A 20859-nucleotide genomic window follows, 5' to 3' on the forward strand; every position below is an offset into this window, starting at 1 on the left:
CGGGTTCGAGAACTATGTAGACATGACCGAGACACGTCTCCGGTCAATAACCAATAGCGGAACCTGGATGCTCATATTGGCTCTCACATATTCTACGAAGATCTTTATCGGTCAAACCGCATAACAACATACGTTGTTCCCTTTGCCATCGGTATGTTACTTTAATTCCCGAGATTCGATCGTCGGTATCTCAATACCTGGTTCAATCTCGTTACCGGCAAGTCTCTTTACTCGTTCCGTAATACATCATCCCGCAACTAACTCATTAGTTGCAATGCTTGCAAGGTTTATAATGATGTGCATTACCGAGTGGGCCCAGAGATACCTCTCCCACAATCGGAGTGACAAATCTTAATCTCGAAATACGCCAACCCAACAAGTACCTTCGGAGACACCTGTAGAGCACCTTTATAATCACCCAGTTACGTTGTGACGTTTGGTAGCACACAAAGTGTCCCTCAGGTAAACGGGAGTTGCATAATCTCATAGTCATAGGAACATGTATAAGTCATGAAGAAAGCAATAGCAACATACTAAACGATCAAGTGGTAAGCTAACGGAATGGGTCAAGTCAGTCACATCATTCTCCTAATGATGTGATCCCGTTAATCAAAATGATAACTCATGTCTATGGCTAGGAAACTTAACCATATTTGATTCAACGAGCTAGTCAAGTAGAGGCATACTAGTGACACTCTGTTTGTCTATGTATTCACACATGTACTAAGTTCCCGGTTAATACAATTCTAGCATGAATAATAAACATTTATCATGATATAAGGAAATAAATAATAACTTTATTATTGCCTCTAGGGCATATTTCCTTCAGGTATCCCACGCAAGACATACATCAAGTGTTCTCAAATCCTTAAAGACTCAATCCGATAAGATAACTTGAAAGGGAAAACTCAATCCATTACAAGAAGATAGAGGGGGAGAAGCATCATAAGATCCAACTATAATAGCAAAGCTCGCGATACATCAAGATCGTGCCATATCAAGATTGAACACGAGAGAGAGAGAGAGAGAGAGAGAGAGAGAGAGAGAGAGAGAGATCAAACACATAGCTACTGGTACATACCCTCAGCCCTGAGGGTGAACTACTCCCTCCTCGTCATGGAGAGCGCCGAGATGATGAAGATGGCCACCGGTGATGGATCCCCCCTCCGGCAGGGTGCCAGAATAGGGTCCCGATTGGTTTTTGGTGGCTATAGAGGCTTGCGGCGGCGGAGCTCCTAATCTAGGTTATGTTCTGGACGTTTGGGTATATATAAGAGGTGTTGGCGTCGGTAACAAGTCAGGACGGGGGTCCACGAGGCGGCCACAAGGTAGGGGCGCGCCCAGGGGGTAGGGCACGCCCCCACCCTCTTGGTGGCCTCGGGACTCTTCTGGTCCATCTCCGGTACTTTGTGGGCTTCTTCTGGTCCAAAAACAATCTCCGTGAAATTTTAGGTCAATTGGACTCCGTTTGGTATTCCTTTTCTGCGATATTCAAAAACAAGGAAAAAACAGAAACTGGCGCTGGGTTAATAGGTTAGTCCCAAAAATCATATAAAATAGCATATAAAACATCCTAGATGGATAATATAATAGCATGGAACTATCAAAAATTATAGATACGTTTTTGGAGACGTATCAGGACGTGCTGCCTCAACGCCGTCGAACGGAGAAACGATGCACATCCTCCCTTTCCGCCGGCGGACGGGATGCGGCCGGATCACTGACCAATGGTGAGAGAGAGAGAGGCCACCGCCGCCTTGTGTGAGATGGTGTGACGAGAGACAAACCCCGGCAGGCAGGCTCCATTGTATATAGTGGAGCATATTTTTCTTTTTTTCCAACGACAATCATTTTATATTCTGTACGTGCCATTGAGGAATATAACTTTATTTAACACTAACACGTTAAGTCGAACTTTGTTCCGTCTACGCGTGGTACACGACCCTCCTTCGAGTAAACAACCGCTACACGCGTCAAATTATCACGCGGGCTGCCTTTTCGTACAGAAATGAACTCCACCGTGTACCCGCGCGGGTGTGGCCGAGAACGAGACGTGAGCACGTGCGTCCTGTGTGCACCTCTTCTTTAGGTGCAGATACGTACGTGGGTGGGTGTGAAAGAGATGGTTTGTGCGAAACAGAGGAAATGTGTCGATGATATGTCAAACAAAAAAACATAACATATGCAATGTGTGAGCAGAGTCATGGATATATCATATATAGATGGAGCGATCCACGAGAAGAGAGTGGAGGGATCATCGGCGTGAGATATCGATTGAATCAAAAATAAGGATGAAGTGTGTGGCTGCGCGATCGATAAAGAGTGCCATCGAATTTGTGTTTGCCCACATCAAAGATACAGGGCGGCTGGCCTACTGGAATTTGAGAGGGCAGAGTGCTACCTCTTGATCATGCGTTGGTTTTCCCTTGAAGAGGAAAGGGTGATGCAGCAAAGTAGCGTAAGTATTTCCCTCAGTTTTTTGAGAAACAAGGTATCAATCCAGTAGGAGACAACGCTCAAGTCACCTAGTACCTCCACAAACAATCAAGAACCTTGCAACCAACGCGATAAAGGGGTTGTCAATCCCTTCACGGTCACTCGCAAAAGTGAGATGTAATAAAGATAGTAAAGTAAATATTTTTGGTATTTTTGTTATATAGATTGGAAAGTAAAGATTGCAAAATAAACAGCAACAAAAATTGGCAAGTTGACGGGAAACTAATATGATGTAAAATAGACCCGGGGGCCATAGGTTTCACTAGTGGCTTCTCTCAAGATAGCATGTATTATGGTGGGTGAACGAATTACTGCTGAGCAATTGATAGAAAAGCACATAGTTATGAGAATATCTAGGCAATGATCATGAATATAGGCATCACGTCCGTGTCAGGTAGACCAAAATGATTCTGCATCTACTACTATTACTCCACACATCGACAGCTATCCAACATGCATCTAGAGTATTATGTTCATAAGAACAGAGTAACGCATTAAGCAAGATGACATGATGTAGAGGGACAAACTCAAGAAATATGATATAAGCCCCATATTTTTATGCTCGATGGCAACAATACAATACGTTCCTTGCTGCCCCTACTGTCACTGGGAAAGGACACTACAAGATTGAACCCAAAGCTAAGCACTTCTCCCATTGCAAGAAAGATCAATCTAGTAGGCCAAACTAAACCGATAATTCAAGAGACTTGCAAAGATATCAAATCATGCATATAAGAATTCAGAGAAGAACCAAATAATATTCATAGATAATCTTGATCATAAATCCACAATTCATCGGATCTCGGCAAACACACTGCAAAAGAGTATTACATCGAATAGATCTCCAAGAACATCAAGGAGAACTTTGTATTGAGAATCAAAGAGAGAGAAGAAGTCATCTAGCTAATAACTATGGACCCGAAGGTCTGTGGTAAACTACTCATGCTTCATCGGAGAGGCTATGGTGTTGATGTAGAAGCCCTCCATGATCGAATCTCCTCCAGCAGATCACCGGAAAAGGCCCCAAGATGGGATCTCACTGGTACAGAAAGTTGCGGCGGTGGAAAAGTGGTTTGGTGGCTCCCCCTGATGTTTTTAGGGTATAAGGGTATATATAGGCGAAAGAAGTACGTCGGTGGAGCACCATGGGGCCCACGAGGGTGGGGGGAACGCCTACCCCCTGGGTGCGCCCTCCTACCTCGTGGCCGCCTTGCGGAGTTCCAGAATTCAACTCCAAGTCTTCTGGTTTGCTTTCGGTCCAAGAAAGATCATCGCTAAGGTTTCATTCCGTTTGGACTCCGTTTGGTATTACTTTTCTGCGAAACACTAAAATAGGCAAAAAAATAGAAACTGGCACTGGGCCTCCGGTTAATAGGCTAGTCCCAAAAATAATATAAAAGAGCATATTAAAGCCCATTAAACATCCAAAACAGATAACATAATAGCATGGAACAATCAAAAATTATAGATACGTTGGAGACGTATCACAGAGGTGCAGTTTTTCTCTGTGGCATGGATACCTACCTACAACGTTCGACTATCGGTGTGTGTGTGTGGGGGATGGGCAGAGACCTAACTATAGAGAGGTACATCGACTAGTATATGTGTGGAGAAGGAGAGAGACCTAGCTATGTATTGAGGGAGATCGATTGGCATCCATGTATATGTGTAGCAGAGGAATAAGGTTGGGAGAAAGACAAAGGTAGAGTGTCGGAGGGTTGGTGGTGGAGTTGCTTCTCACAAATGGTGGGAGAGGCCTTCTAGACAAACGAAGGGTACGAGTGCAATATCAATTAGAGAGGGCCGGGGATGTCTGCCTGTCTATGCAAGTGCGTGTGAGAGACGGGTCTGGAGGTATGCAAGGATGATGAGGGGGACGATATGGTTGTGGTAAGCAGACGTAACTACATAGGAAGATCAACCATCGTGTGTCTGAGAAAGGGAGAGACATAACTAGTGAGGTAAGTCTATCGGCGCGTGGGGAAAAGAATTATAGTCGAGCTAGCTATATGTAGGGAGATCGGTATGTATACATGCATGCATGTGTTAGAAGCAAATAAGGTCCGGAGAGACAGACGGTGGGAGAGGGGTGCGGCTAGGAGGTGGTGCGAGAGGCCTACTATGTCGAGGGGGAGGAGTGTGCGAGTATGAGATCGATGGAAAGAGGGGCAGGAGTGTGCGCCTGCGTGGAACCGTATTGGACATAGGGGGCATGGAAGGTGAGAAGAGAAGAGGGGAAGTGTGTGTGTTTGTGGTAGGCACACTTGGCTAGAGAGGTATATCGACCGATGTGTGCTGGAAAGAAGGAGCCGGGGGAGGGGCCTACACACAGCATGGGTGAACGACCTAAAGAGAAATAACAAATGTGTGCGATGGAGGGGACGCTCAGGGAGGGTGAGAGGGGGGCGGGCGTGAGCATGCACGATAGAAAGTTAGCACTAGATAGCTACAAAGAGAAGAGGATCGTGAAGGTGTAAAATATGAACAGAGATCATAATTCATTATAAAAAATTGGATACAGATACTTGAAGAAGATATCATAATGTAGAACACTGATTATAATTTGGGATAATGTGTGGCTTTTGCAGCTCAGGGCTAAATACTTGTCATAATGTAGGGGGCGGGGAACTATACTTTGTGTGATAAACACGATGTATGTATGGAACATGGTTTAGATTATGAATATCTAGTTAGTACATCAAATGTACTATTATTTGGAATCAACATCAAGTGTATTCAAAAAATTGAATTCGAGTTCATATAGTACACATAGTTTATATCTATCTCTATAGTAATCATGTGGTGTGTTGTTAAGGTAATACACGAATGATGGTTGAAGTTGGCAACAACCATGATCGTAAGTTCTTATTCAAATAGAGAACCAAATTCAAATTTGGTTCGAATTTTAGCGGTAGTATAGACATTTGGAATGCACTCAAATGTTGGTATGAGTAGGTTACATGCATTATACAGCCAGCGAAAAAATTTAATTGGACATAACATGGATTCATAGCTTTGAATAGCATTTGTATAGTAAAACGGGACAAGACTCTCTCTTTGTGTGGTGTCAATAGTTTTATTTTTTTTGTTTTTTCATTGAGGGAAGTGTGAATTGATTTGGTATGTACAAGTACAATATTGCACGTTAGGCTTGTCCCTAGAATTCAACCCGCGCCTTGTTATGTCCCGAAAATTCAGATATCGTGCTCCCAAAACTCGCGCCTTCACAACCCGCACCTTGCTGTCCCGAAATTACAACGCGCGCGAAAACTCCCTCCAGCTGCCAAATCCCGACACGCAAAATCCCCCTTCTAACCCTGAGCCAAAAGGGCCGCTAGTTCAAATCGGTGGGGGTACTTTTGTAACACACCCTACATTTTGGACAAGCGCGTCCCTAAGTCATGGTTCCCCCTCCCATCGCCTCCTTTTCGCCATTCGAAATCCTAGGCCGCCATAACCTCTCCACTCCACCCACGAAAGCCCACCCTCCTTCGTCCGCCACCTCACCGCTGCCCAGACGGAGCCTCTTCCCCGACGACGACGTCCACCGGAACAGCTCGACGTCCCTCATCCACCTCACCAGATGAGGATATGTCGTCCATCTTGTTGTCCCGCCGGTTCAGCCGCCCCGTCCTCCACCTCCAGGGAGCTGCTCCGACGATTGCTTCATCTATCGCGGCTACTAAATCCCCACAGCACCGCCTTAACCTGCTCCACCGGAACCGCAACATCCTCACCGACTCCTCGGACAAAGCCGAGGCCTACTTGGCGCCACCAAAGAGGTTGTACACCCATCGCATCGCACCTTCTCGTTAACTCGACCTCCCGACACCGATGGTGCTCCATCCCGCACCCCCATGGCGTGGCTACCTCGAAGCCGGCACCACGGGTGACATCTCCACGACGGCTCTCCCCTAGTGCGAGGCCCCTTCGGCGGCGGCGGCCATACCAGCCGGATCTGTTGCTGCTGCTGCTCCGGCTCTCGCTCGCTCGCGCTGCTGCTGCGGCTTTCGCTCACTTGCTCGTGCTGCTGCTGTTGCTCCGGCTCTCGCTCGCGCTGCTGCTGCTGCTCCGGCTCTTGCTCGCTCACACGCACTGCTGCTGCTCTCCCCCTCACTCGTGTTGTTGCTCTGCTCCGATTTAGCTACACTTCAGTCGACTGAATCAACTTTCAGGTCAGTCGATTTTCAGGGGGTGGGGGGGGGGGGTTCACCGGAGTTAAGGAAGAACCACCCGCAGTGGGGAGGGGGATCGCCGGAGAGGTACCCCACTATCTATCTTAGGGTTCAGGGTGGGGCGGTGGTCGCTGCCGGTGGGGGGCGCAGTGGTGGGGCGGTGGCGTGGGATCACCGGAGAAAAAGCTCGGCGGGCGGGGGGCTAGAGGGCTGGCCGGGGCGGCGGCGGACCGGCGGTGGGGAGTGGTTTTGAGGCGGCGAGATGGCCGGAAGCGCCGCCGGCCGTGGGCGGCGGGTGCCGGCGGTTCGGCCGGTGGTGGCTGGTGGCTCAGGGGGGGTGCAGGTTGAAGATGAACTGTAGGCCCTCCCTAAACTACATGTGAAGTGCCTCTCTGCTACCATTGCGTTCAGTTTCAACAGTAACATTCAGATTCCACAGTAAATTTTAGTTTTGATAGTTAAGTGCAGAGTCAACAGTTTTTACCTCGTCTGTTGTAGTCAGGTGGTTTTTGGTGATGTAAATTTTACATCTATCAGTTTTTGGTAATGTATTTTACATCATCTATTGGAGATGCTATTAGAATCCCACTTGAGATTAACGATTTATGTCTTGTGCTACTTCAGCCTCGACATCTTACGGCTTGTCGGAGCTGCTCCAACGACGGAACCACCCATCAGAATAGAGGAGTGCCCTGGACGCCGTCTACAGATTCCTCAGATCTTCCTCCACACCTCCGACAACCACCCCTTCCTCAACTTCTTCAGCGACCAACCCAATGATGCTGAGGTCGACACGGCTACGCCAAAGAGGTTGTACACTTGCCGCATCACTTATTACTCTACATTCATGTCGATCCATTAGGGCTATTTTGGTTCAACAGAAAAACATAGCAATAGGAAATTTTCCTAGGCACACTACTATTCAATTATTCATGCATTTTGTTGAAAGGAATGGAGCAAAACATCCACCTCGACCTACTTTTCAAAATCCTATGCATGAAAACAAGACCAAGTGCATTAGTGACAAAATAACATTCTAACTGTACACGCGTTCATATGGTTTCACTTTAGTTTGGCATGTTTCTTTGCATTCCTCTGCTCTTCCAATTCCTGTGAACCAAACACAAAAGTTGACAGAAATCCTATGTTTACAAATGCTCTATTTCCCATGTGCATTCCGATCCTATTTCGGTGTTTTTCCTATCCTGCGTTTTTAGAATCATGCAAGCCAAAGGAGCCCTTACAGAATTACTTCAGTTATAGGTAGGTGTCGAAGAAAACTTTGTGTGGTTTGTCCTGCTCCTGTCGCGACATCGTCCACCTCACCTGAGCTGCTCCATTGATAGAAACATCCACCAAACCAGACATCACGACTCTTGACCGTCTTTCGCCGCCTCAGATCTCCTTCCCTACCGCCGGCACCCACCGCAACGGCATCACCATCATCGACTCAGCAGATGAACCTGAGGAGTACACGGGTCCACAAGAGAGGTCGCACTCTTTTGTTTCTGCTTATGTTATGCATTGCTTAATATTACCTCCTACTTTATCGTCATGTTCACCTCTTAGACTCCAAGCCAGGTCCAAACTAATGTTCAAACTTGAGTTCTAAATTAGTTGTGGGGCACATATCGAGGCAACAATGAATAGTATCTCTGTCTAATATCTGGTTCACTTAGGGTATGCCTATGTTGTTCATCTTGGGTGGGAAACAAATAGTAAAGCAATCATCATCTGTCTTTTTATAAAATTAAAGCAATCATCAGCTTGTTATCATTATTTTTGGATCCATCCAATGGTTGTTACCATCACTCTAGATTCCTGCATGCTCTCCTTACATAATCTCACCATATTTTTTTCGTATGCATGTCAGATATTGTACACAGTCATGCTGAAAATGTAGAGAAAAAGAGAAGAGTTTTGCGCAGCAATACAATGTCATGCAGACATCGCTCCATTCCGAATATTTTTTAAAATTTTGAATTTCGGAAAAAAAGGAAAAATACACTTGAAATGGGAAAATTAAAAAAGAAACGGAAAATAGAAAGAGAGAAACAGAAGATGAAAAATAGAAACAAAACATAGAGAAAATGGGCGGCCCAGTCTTCACGCCATGTGCGTACGTTAAACTATCTGCTGCCCTGTGCGGGAAATAGGTTTACTTATTGCTGCGTTTGCCGAAGAAAATGGGCTGACCTTACTGGGTCGTAGCGCGGGCGGCCCATGTACGTTATTCTAGACAAATCTTTTTCTTTTGCTAACATACGGACGTACAAAAGTTTAGTACCTCCTCGGATAGAAAAAAGTAATCTTTTGGCGGTGAACGGATGAAATAATTGGAGAAATGCACCTTGCTTTATTAGTAGGTATAGATTTTATATCATTTTTTGATACTAACCTATTGACATAGTGCCAAGTGCCAGTTGCTGTTTTCTGCATGTTTTTTACATCGTAGGAAATCAATACTAAACGGAGTCCAAATGCAACGAAACTTTACGGAGATTTTGTATGGACCAGAAGACACCTAATTGGCCAAGTCTATGCCTGGGGGTGCTCCGAGGAGAGCACAACCCACCAGGGCGCGCCAGGAGGCCCAGGCGCGCCCTGGTGGGTTGTGCCCACCTCGGGTGCCCCCGGACTACCTCTTTGATCTATAAATACCCCAACATTCCAGAAACCATAGGGGAGTCAACGAAAATCAATTCCAGCCGCCGCAGAGTCCAGAACCACCAGATACAATCTAGACACCATCACGGATGGGGTTCACCACCTCCATTGGTGCCTCTCCGATTATGCGTGAGTAGTTCTTTGTAGACCTTCGAGTCCGTAGTTAGTAGCTAGATGGCTTCCTCTCTCTCGCTGAATTCTCAATACAATGGTCTCTTGGAGATCCATATGATGTAACTCTTTTTGCGGTGTGTTTGTTACGATCTGATGAACTTTGAGTTTATGATCACTTATATCTTTTTATATCCATGAAAGTATTTGAGTTTCTTTGATCTCTTATATGCATGATTGCATATAGCCTCATATTTCTTCTCAAATATTTGGGTTTTGTTTGGCCAACTTGATCTATTTATCTTGCAATGGAAAGAGGTGCTTTGTAGTGGGTTCGATCTTACGGTGCTAGATCCCAGTGACAGAAGGGGAACTGACACATATGTATCATTGCTACTAAGGATAAAACAATGGGGTCTATCTCTACATAGGTAGATCTTGTCTACATCATGTCATCGTTCTTATTGCATTACTCTGTTTCTCCATGAACTTAATACACTAGATGCATGCTGGATAGCGGTCGATGTGTGGAGTAATAGTAGTAGTAGATGCAGGCAGGAGTCGGTCTACTAATCTTGGATGTGATGCCTATATAATGATCATTGCCTGGATATCGTCATGATTAATTGAAGTTCTATCAATTGCCCAACAGTAATTTGTTCACCCACCGTTTGCTATTTTTCTCGAGAGAAGCCACTAGTGAAACCTACGGCCCCCGGGTCTCTTTCTCATATTATTTTCCTTCGCGATCTACTTTTCCTTCGCTTTTATTTTCAGATCTATTAAACTAAAAATACAAAAATACCTTGCTGCGTTTTATTCTTATTTATTTTATTTGGTGTTCGATCTATTAATCTACTACAATTTTATCTCACGTGTGTTTGCCTATCTTGAGGCGTCGCTACCCGAAAGGAATTGACAACCCCGAGGATTTGTTATCTGTGGGAAGGGGCTGTTTATGTTGTGTTGCTTGGTTCTCCTACTGGTTCGATAACCTTCATTTCATATCTGAGGGAAATCCCTACCACTGCTGTGCTGCATCATCCCTTCCTCTTTGGGGAAATACCGACGTAGCTTCGAGCTGCAATCAAAAAGAATTTCTGGCGCTGTTGCCTGGGAGGATCTTCAACATATACCTGGTTCCTAATCACAAATCTCATCTCCTCACAATTTACATTATTTGCCATTTGCCTCTCATTTTCCTCTCCCCCATTTCACAAAAATTTGCCAGTTTATTCACCCTCTTTTTCGTTCACCATTTTCTTGCCGGATCTGTTTTTGAGTGCAATCTTGTTGTGTAGTCATCATGACTGAAGAGAACACAAAGTTATGTGATTTCTCAAATACCAACAACAATGATTTTATTGGCACTCTGATTGCTCCTCCGACCACTAGTGTGGAATCTTCTGAGGATCAATTTTCCGCTACTCCTAATGAGGATGCCGCGTCGCATCTTAATACCTTCGTGGAATTATGCGATATGCAAAAGAAAAAAGATGTGGACATTGATGTGGTGAAGATGAAATTATTTCCGTTTTCTTTGAGTGATTCTGCAAAAATTTGGTTCTCTTCTTTGCCTCGCAATAGTATCGATTCTTGGAATAAGTGCAAAGATGCTTTTATCACTAAGTATTTTCCGCCTGCAAAAATTATTTCCCGTAGAACGCAGATAATGAATTTCAAGCAACTTGAACATGAGCATGTTGCCCAATCTTGGGAAAGGATGAAAATGATGATAAGGAAGTGCCCAACTCATGGGTTAAATCTTTGGATGATCATACAAAAAAATTATGCGGGGTTGAATTTTGTTTCTCGTAATCTTTTAGATTCCGCCGCGGGTGGTACTTTTATGGAAATTACTTTGGGTAAAGCCACCAAATTGCTTGATAATATCATGGCAAATTATTCGCAATGGCATACCGAAGTTTCTTCTTTGAGTGAAAAAGTTGATGCTCTTATGAAATTGGTTGCTAGTAAAAGTGCTCCTATTGATTTTAATGATATGCCTTTGTCTACTTTGATTGAGCAAAATAGTGATGCCATAGATGTGAATTTTATCTCTCGAAATAATTTCAACAACAATGCTTATAGAGGTAATTTTAATCCTAGGACTTTTCCTAGTAATTTCTCTAATAATTATGGTAATTCCTATGGAAATCAATCTTATAATAATAATAGGAACACCTCTGATCTTGAGAATAATATTAAAGAATTAATCAACAAGCAAAAAGTTTTCAACACTACTATAGAAGAAAAGTTAAATAAGATTGACGATTTGTCTAGAAGTGTTGATAGAATATCTCATGATGTGGAAAATTTCAAGATGAAAATTTTTGTGCCTAAGGTTGATGAATCAATTAAAGCTCTTTATGTTTCTATGGATGAAAGTACGAAAAGAACCGCTATGCTTAGAGCTAAAAGAGAATTTTTAGAAAAAGCGTTCTCTAGTGATTACTTTCGTAAAAGTGATGAAGATCTTAAAATGATTGGTCTTTCTTCTATTGATTCCTTGTTTAGTAAAGTTAAGATTGATGAAAAAGGGACCGGAGAAGAGTCAACTTTAGCTAGAAGGCGTCCCGATAATTCGGAGGGTGAAAATCTAGTTGAGAAAATTGATGAAAGTGGGTTTGAAGAGGTCAAAACTTTCACTAGTGATGTGCCCACTCTTTTGGATTACAAAGACTTTAATTATGATAGTTGCTCTTTGATTGATTGTATTTCTTTGTTGCAATCCATGATAAGTTCACCTCATGCTTATGAACAAAATAAAGCTTTTACTAAACATATTGTTGATGCTATGATGAAAGCTTTTGAAGAAAGAATGGAATTAGAAGTATCAATTCCTAGAAAATTGCATGATGAATGGGAAGCTACTATCAAAGTCAAGATTAAAAATTATGAGTGTTTTTCTTTGTGTAACTTGGGTGCTAGTGTTTCCACAATTATAAAATCGTTATGTGATGTGCTTGGTCTTACCGATATTGAATCATGTTCTTTGAGTTTGCACTTTGAGGATTCTATTATTAAAAAGCCTTTGGTAAGAATTAATGATGTTCTTATTCTTGCAAATAGGAATTATGTGCCCATAGATTTTATTGTTCTTGACATTGATTGCAACCCGTCTTGTCCAATTATTCTTGGTAGACCATTTTTACGCACTATCGGTGTCGTGATTGGTATGAAGGAAGGCAATATTAAGTTCCAATTTCCTTTGAGGGAAGGGTATGGAACACTTCCCTAGAACAATAATTAGGCCACCATATGAATCAATCATGAGGGCATCCTATGGATCTCGAACCAAAGATGACAAAACTTAGATCCTTGCTTTATGCCTAGCTAAGGGCGTAAAACTATAGCGCTTGTTGGGAGGCAACCCAATGAATAAAATTTAACTTTTGCTTTTTGCCTTCTGTTCTTGAGTGTTTGCACAATTATGCTACTGTTATGATTGTGTTTTTTGTGTTTTAATTATTGTTTGTGCCAAGTAAAGCCTTTAGGATCTTCTTGGGTGATGGTTGTTTGATCTTGCTGAAAAACAGAAACTTTTGTGCTCACGAAAACAATTGTTAAAAGTCACGAGAACGTGCTAAAATACCAATTCTTTTTGCAGAATATTAATATACAAATTGCTCATGCCATCCTAATTTTTTAGTATATTTGGAGTTCCAGAAGTATTCAAAATAGTCAGATTGCTACACACTGTTCTGTTTTGACAGATTTTGTTTTCTTTGCGTTATGTGCTTGTTTTGATGGATATGTGGTTTTCTTTAATGAGTTTTTGCCATAGAAAAGTTGGAATGCAGTAGATATAACACAAAAATAAAATATGAATTGGTTTGATACAGTACTTATAGTAGTGGTTTGCTTTCTTGCACTAACGGATCTCACAAAGGTTTTGTTGAGTTTTGTGTGATTGAAGTTTTCAAGTTTTGGGTTATCTTACGAAGGATGAAGGAATAAGGATTAAGAAGAGCATAAGCTTGGGGATGCCCCGACATCCCAAGCTATTTTCCAAAAGTGAGCAAGCAGCTAAGCTCGGGGATGCCCCAAGTGGCATCCCCTCTTTCTTCTAACGACCAATAGTATTTTACTCGAATCTATATTTTTATGCGTCACATACTATGTGTTTTGCTTGGAGCGTCTTGTAAGATTTGAGTCTTTGCTTGTTTTATTTTGTGTTTTAAATCTTGATTCCTTGCTGGACACACCTATTTGAGAGAGCCAAATTTATGTCATGACTTGTTAGAATTGCTCTCTATGCTTCACTTAAATGTTTTATGAGCTATGGACTTGCTCTATGCTTCACTTATATCTTTTTGAGCACGTGTGCTTTAGTATTTTTGAAGAAATGCTCCCTTGCTTCACTTAGATTTATTTAAGAGTTAGTAAAAATTTTAAGAAATTCTCTCTTGCTTCACTTAAATTATTTTGAGAGAAAGAAAAAAAATTATGCTCATGATCTTCACTTATATTTGTTTGAGCTTATGAAAAGCAACACATGAAAATTAGTTCCAAAGTGATAGATATCCAAGAAGGATATAATAAAAACTTTCAAGAAGATCATTGGACAAAATAAACTTGATTCTTAGTTATAGTTTTGGGATATGATGATGTGATATGTGAGTTATGTTGATGAGTAATTATGCTTTAGTAAGAATATTGGTGTTAAGGTTTGTGATTCCCTATGCAAGCACGAAAGTCAATAGTTATGCAATGAAATTATATCCTACTTGTGGTGCATTATTCGGTGTTAATTATGCTTAATGCTCGCTTATGAGATTATTCGTTTCTTGGTTGGTCGCTTCTCAATCTTTTGCTAGACTTAATTTTGCACTAAGTATGATCCCTACTTGTGCATCCAAAAACCATTAAACCAGTTTTGCCACATGAGTCAACTATATCTACCTATATGCGGTATTCTTTTGCCGTTCTAAGCAAATTCGTATGTGCCATCTCTAATTCTCAAAATAAACTTCTCTTTTGTGTGTTCATTCCACTCGCGGAGCGGTGAGGGGTGGCTAATATTTTCCATGCTAGATGTGTTATTCTCACGATGAGTGTTTATTCACTTGTCATTGCACGAGAGTAAGGCAAACGTATTAGGGATGCCCAGTCCCGAAATGAAAAATGAATTTACTTTATGTTTTCAAATAATAAATTCCTTGGAAAGTGTTGGTATGGAGGGCAACCGTGGATACGGCTAGCCATGGAAAGTGAAAGTATGATTGAAAAAAGAATAAACTTTATTTTCTATTTGGGAACCGCCTATGATATATCTAGCATGGAAAGTGTTGGGAACTCTAAGTCATTTTCATTGGTGGAAAGGATATGCCTCCCAAAATGTTTTTATCTCTAAGTTTTTCCCTTTGAGCTCTGGCACATCTACAAATCCCTACTTCCCTCCGCGAAGGGCCTTTCTTTCACTTTATGCAATTTTTATTTTTGAATTTGAGTCTCCATCTTTGTAGCGACCCGACCTTAGACGATCAAGTCTCTGTGCTTAAGTTTCATCCCTGGATCAGTATGCTGACACACACAGTACTCGAGGATTTATAACAGAGGTAAATCACATGTATAAAGTAACGTAAATACTATTACCTCAATCCAAATAGCGGAAGAACAACAAGGTTGTGGATTCCCATCAACACCAACGGCAAAGTTGAGTGTAGAAATCGTAACCCTAACATATCACTTACTCGTCGTAAGATGTCCTGCAACATGAGACGTTGCAGCCACAAAGGGTCAGTACATTGAATGTACTGGCAAATTCACACCATAGCATAATGATGAAAAATAGCTATCACTACATGCATATATGGCTGGTGGAAAAGCTCTATGGTTATAATGTTTTTGTGAAAAGCCAATTTTTCCCTACTGCAAAGGAATATATCTTATTTAACTACAAAGTTTGTTGATAAATATTGAGAAGGTTCCTCCAACTCAATCCCAAATAATAATCATTAACCCAATCAAATTAATTAAATAAAGTGTTGAGATCAACATGATAATCCATGAACCACATACTCAAAATGTCCAAAACCAGGGACACGGCTAATCATGATTAGTTTGTGCACTCTGCAGAGGTTTGCACACTTTTACCCACAAGACTCAATCTCCTCCGTTGGATTTCTCGCACTACATGGTGTGTGAGAAACGGATGACCGAGACACAGTCTTTCAGAAGCATTAACTCTAACCCTGGGTAGATAGTACCAACCTACATCCCCTACATTTGCTAGCCTACCACTAGAAGAGGTCATGCAACATACTCAACTATGCTAGAGCCCATAATAGCTTGTGGCAGCACACGGAAGTTTCTAGCATGAATAATCTTATGATCCCTTTGAGCCTGGGTGACATTCCATAGGGTGATCACACGGGTCCTCCGGGATCCCCTTGGGCAAGCACTGGGTTCTCCAGGTGCCCGGGCAAACCATTGGGTACTCCAGGGTGCCCCTACCATTCCACCCAGATGTGTATTAAAGTATCCACCTTAAGTTAACCAATAATTAACAATCTCACATCTGTCATGGAATACACTCAAACCCAATCCACGTCTACGAGCATAGCATGGCAATATAAGCATAACATAATAGTAACTCCCAAGGTTTGAATGCAGAGCAATAGGTTCCTACCTCATCAACTACTTCCCAATACCCACATGTTATCAAGTCCTAACCATGCAGTATTTGAAGGTTGAAACTAATGCATAAAAATTGGGTAATGAAAAGTATGATAAAAGTGTGAACTTGCATGTACTGCTGATGAAGATGATTCGCACTCATAACTCCTGATAGATCTACTCGGCACACTCCGGTCAATCTATCGTAAGCAAGCAATGGTAACCACACATAAGCAATCACTCAAAAGATCGAAAAGAACGAAGAAGACAATTCGGAGAACATCAAAACCAAGAAAATAACTCTTGCAACATAAAACAATTTCTAACAGTACCAAAATTATGTGAATTTGGCCTTATCATAAAGTTTAGGTCAAGAGCTTTAATTTGCAAAAAGAATCAACTCAAACGGAGTTATAAAACTCGAGTTATGAACAAAAGAAGTTTGAATTCAAATCTGTTTGAAAACAAATTTTAAACTTTCAAATAGGTTTGAGTTGATTATCTAGATAGAGGGGATCATAACGAAGAAGTGGGCGTTTGTTTCGTTGGATTTGGATAAACGGGTAAAAAGATGTGGTCGTTTGAAACAGAGGGACTAATCTGTAAGAAAGATAATTACATCTAGGTCCCTGGCCGAAAATAAAAAGAAAAAGAAAAATCCTATCGAGCGAACGCTCGCTACAGAAGCTAATCTAGCGAATCTGTTCACTGAAGAACCTAAACGAACGAAATCTCTAATTAAATTAACATAAACAAATAAACCGACACTAAACTAAAAAAATAGAAAAAATAGAAAACCGGGCAAACCGGGGACGGTTTATTACCAAACCGTGGAAACCGGCGGTCGGCTGGAGGTTCGAGGTGGCGGCGCGGTGGCTCCGGTGAGGCGACGGCGCGGCAACAGTGCAGACGAGGCGGCGGCGACGCGGCAGCGGCGCGGCGCGGCGGAGTGCGGTGGTGGCGTGCAGCGCGGAGCAGGAGGCAGCGGCGGCATCGGCGAGATGCGGCTGCGGCGGCGCGGCGATCTACGGCAGCGGCTAGGAGCGGCGACGTCACGGTTTGGCGGCGACGGACTTGGATCCAGGGCCCCGGGGCGACGCCTTTTAAGGGGTGGCGAGGAGGAAGGGGTCGGGGCGGAAGAGGAGTTCGGCCGGGAGACGGTGTAACAGCCCCAAAATTGGGTTATCAGTTTTTGAGCTGTTATTCCTTCCTGGGACTCATTTTCAAAATTTTCTCCTGAGTTTGCTGGATGACTCTGAGAAATTTTTGCCCTTTCCAACCTTTCAAAACCTTGCTCATGTCTTTTTCAGTGGGCAAGACCTCATTTGCCTCAGCTCAAACCCTCTCAAACCCTAATTCCAAATTGTTGGAATTTAAAGATGGACTTTGTGATTACAAAGGAGCTATCATTTTCCTTGAGCTGTTGATCATCCCATCAGTCCCTAGAGACCCTCCTATCCTCCTACTCCTTGGATATGCAAAAATATTGCCAAGTCCAATGCAATATTTTTGACTTATGATTTATTCCCTTTCTTGCCTTTCTGAGGGCTAAAATCCAAAGGCATATCTAGCCATCTCCACAATTCATGAGAATTGGTGGAGTTGATATTTATGTCTAATCCAAGCTCTGGCAAAGATATTGGCCATAATTAAATATGGAAAAAATGCCTTTTCCTATGTAATACCAATATTGCATTTCTGCCACTTCCTAAAGGAACTACTATTTTTATAGCAGGGAAAATTCTCACATAAATTGTGGAGCTTGCCCTTGCTATATAATCACAAGTTCCATCCTTGTTCCATGTTCCATAGTTCAAAATTTTGGCACATGATCCAATGCAAGTTTCTGCCTTCTCTGAAATTTTGCAAAGGAAGTGCTTTATTCCTAATTCCAATTGAGCTGCAATTTGGTAGGGTGATAACCTTCATAAATCACCCATGAATACCAAAGATGAGCTCAATCCATTCATCTTAGCTCCCTGTGCAATTTTCCAAAGTTTCTGACCAGATTGTAACTTTGTGAAGGAAGTACCTTCATAGAGTTTCCAAATGGGATGAAACTTTTCCATCTTCTCAAGTATTCCAAATCATCAGCCTCCACCTAAATTCAGTTCAATTCATTGAACTATGTGAGCACAGGAGCAATTCTTGGTTTCTGTCCAAATTTTCAGTTTGTGAAGCAAGTCTATTTTATCTTGCTCCATTATGGCTGAAAATATTCCTAAGCCTTCTCCTCTCCATATAACCTATCTCCAACCAATTTGGCTCATTTCATGTAGCCAGTATTTTCCTGGATTTTCCAAAGTTTCTGGTCAGATCTGGTGTTTGTGAAACAAGTACCAATTTGGCAAGTCCATTTGGTATGATCTGTTTGCTGCATCTACATATGACCAAATAATGAAGCTTTGCCAAGTTTACACCTAATCCAACACTCCTAGTGAGTGCTTCTTCATCAGTTGCTTTTTGGGTCAGATTTGGCATTTGAACTGCAGCTATGCTAAATCCTTGCCCAAATCCCTTCCAACTTCCCAGGACCGTAGTCCTTGCTATCCTAAACCTCCTAGACAACCAGTTTTGCCCTTAACCTCTCTGTGCTGATCACCAGGATGTTGCCAAGTTTGCAACAGCAAACTTGTCGAGCCTGTTTCCCTCTGCTCACTACACCTTTGCTCGTTCCATCACTTCAATCTTAATGAGCGTTGGAAGGACTACACTGTAGACATCATTTGGCACCAAGTAGACGACTAGAGCATGCATTGTCGGTGGTGACCACAGGGCGATGCCGGCCAAATCGGTGGTCTGCGCACTGTTGGCCACAGTGGCGCCGCTCCGTCCGGTTCTCGCTCGTCCAAGCTTGTCACACGGCTCCCCCTCGACGTCCTCTTCCCTCTGGACAGCTAGCCCCCTTCGTTTTCTTCCTCGTCGAGCCGTCGTCATCGCCGCACAGTCCCTACCTGTGTGCACCGTTGCTTCCTCGCTCATGTCCCCTTCTCCCTCTCGTCCGCGAGCGCCCCTCGTCTTCGTGAGCCCCTGCGCGTCGTTCGCATCCCCCTCGACGCGTCCCCGTCGTTTCCCATAGCCTTTTGCCATGAATGCACGTCGCCGGCGCGCGGCACGGTGTCGCTTTACCCCTCCCCCTAGAGCCCGTCCCCGCGGCTATTAGTAGCGACCCCGAGCCTCCTCGCAGTCCACAACGCCCCTCAACCACTAGCTCGAGCTCGAGGAGCTTCCTGACGCCCATCCCCACCATGGCCGCCGCCTCGGGCTCTGCCCGATTCCGGCGATGCCGTGCCCCTCTCCCCGTTCCCTCACCACCTATGCGTTCCCCGAGGTCCGGCGCACCTCCCCGTAGCCTTGCCCACCCAGTTCCCCCACCGGAACCCCCTGTTCGCTGGAGTTCGAAGACCACCTCCGCCACGAGCCCTGCTGCTCCTTCTCCCGTGCTCCTCGCCGGCAACGGACACCACCACGGGATGTGCCTCTCGCTCCTGAGCTCGTGGATAGGTCGGCCATCGTCTGAGGCGGCCGGAGCCGCCGACAATCGCGGTCGAGGCAGGCGTCTCCCTCGGCCAGGCGCGCATACGCGCGGGAGGAAGAAGAAGCCAGGCCAGGCGGGCCCCACCCTACGGGACCCACCTATCGGCGAGAGGAGGGCGTGGCCCCGCAGGCCACGTCGGATAAGTGGACGCGCCCGCACGCGGAAGCCGTTTCCCTGCTCTGGAAACGTATTCCTCGTGAATACGCTTTCCAAGTCAGAAAATGTATTCCCTGGGCACTTCGGCCCAAAATGTGTTTCCCTGTGCGGAAAACGTATTCAGCCCAAAGGCACGTCCAGTTTTTCCTCCAGGGGCCTGTTTGCTGAAAAATTTCACTGATAGGTCCCTGAACTTCAACCCTGCGTATCTCGACAACCGTAACTCCGATTGAGGTGAAACCAACGCTCACGTCTTCGTCTCGTCGAACTCTTTCCGTTGGTATCATTTTCATTATGTTTTCACACAGTGAAAATGACCATTTTGCCCTTGCCCGTAAACAGCCCCCTCCGAGAGAGAACTGTTTCCGGCAAATCTTTCCACGATCGTTCCGCACTTTTTCCGGAATAATCCTCGACCCCAGGCAAGCCAACCTCTTATCATGAGCCCCGAACATGCATGTTGACTTTGCTGGTACCTCGTGTGTGTGCTTAGTTGCAGTAGTTTTTGTCTGTTTCGTCTGCCGTTATTACAGTTGTGATATATGCTAGTACTGCTTGCTTACCTCTCTTGATAGCTTTTGCCATGCTAGTTATATTGTTGTTGATAATATAATGCCTCTGTCTAGTTTAGTTCATGCCAGTAGTCTTGATCCTATGATGATTTCGTTGCACCGTCAATAAGCTAGTATCTAGTATTGTTATGTTTCATATGTTATAACTGTTCACTAGAGTAGCTTGATATTTGTTAATGCATTTGTTTGCGGCATGTTCATTGTTGCATTCTTGTTTAATATGCTCATAATGTTGATGATGGTGGAGAAGTTAATAATATGACTTAATAACAAACCTCCTCCGCCATCACTGGGATATCATAGTGCCACCAAATCGAGCTTTCTCCTGTGCAACCACATTTACCTTGTGGGAAGGTCCTAGCTGGGTCTATTGTCATGCCTCTCATCGGTGCCTCCCACGAGGGAAGGTTATGGGCGCGCTTACCCTGATCAGGTAGGCGGACATAAGCCTTGTGTGCCTGGGTTTGGTTTTGAGCTCATGTCCCCGTTTGGGACCGTTTTGCCACGATGGTGGCCGTTGGTA

The sequence above is a fragment of the Triticum aestivum genome, chromosome 5D (assembly GCF_018294505.1).
Source record: "Triticum aestivum cultivar Chinese Spring chromosome 5D, IWGSC CS RefSeq v2.1, whole genome shotgun sequence".
In the NCBI taxonomy this organism is placed as follows: Eukaryota; Viridiplantae; Streptophyta; class Magnoliopsida; order Poales; family Poaceae; genus Triticum; species Triticum aestivum.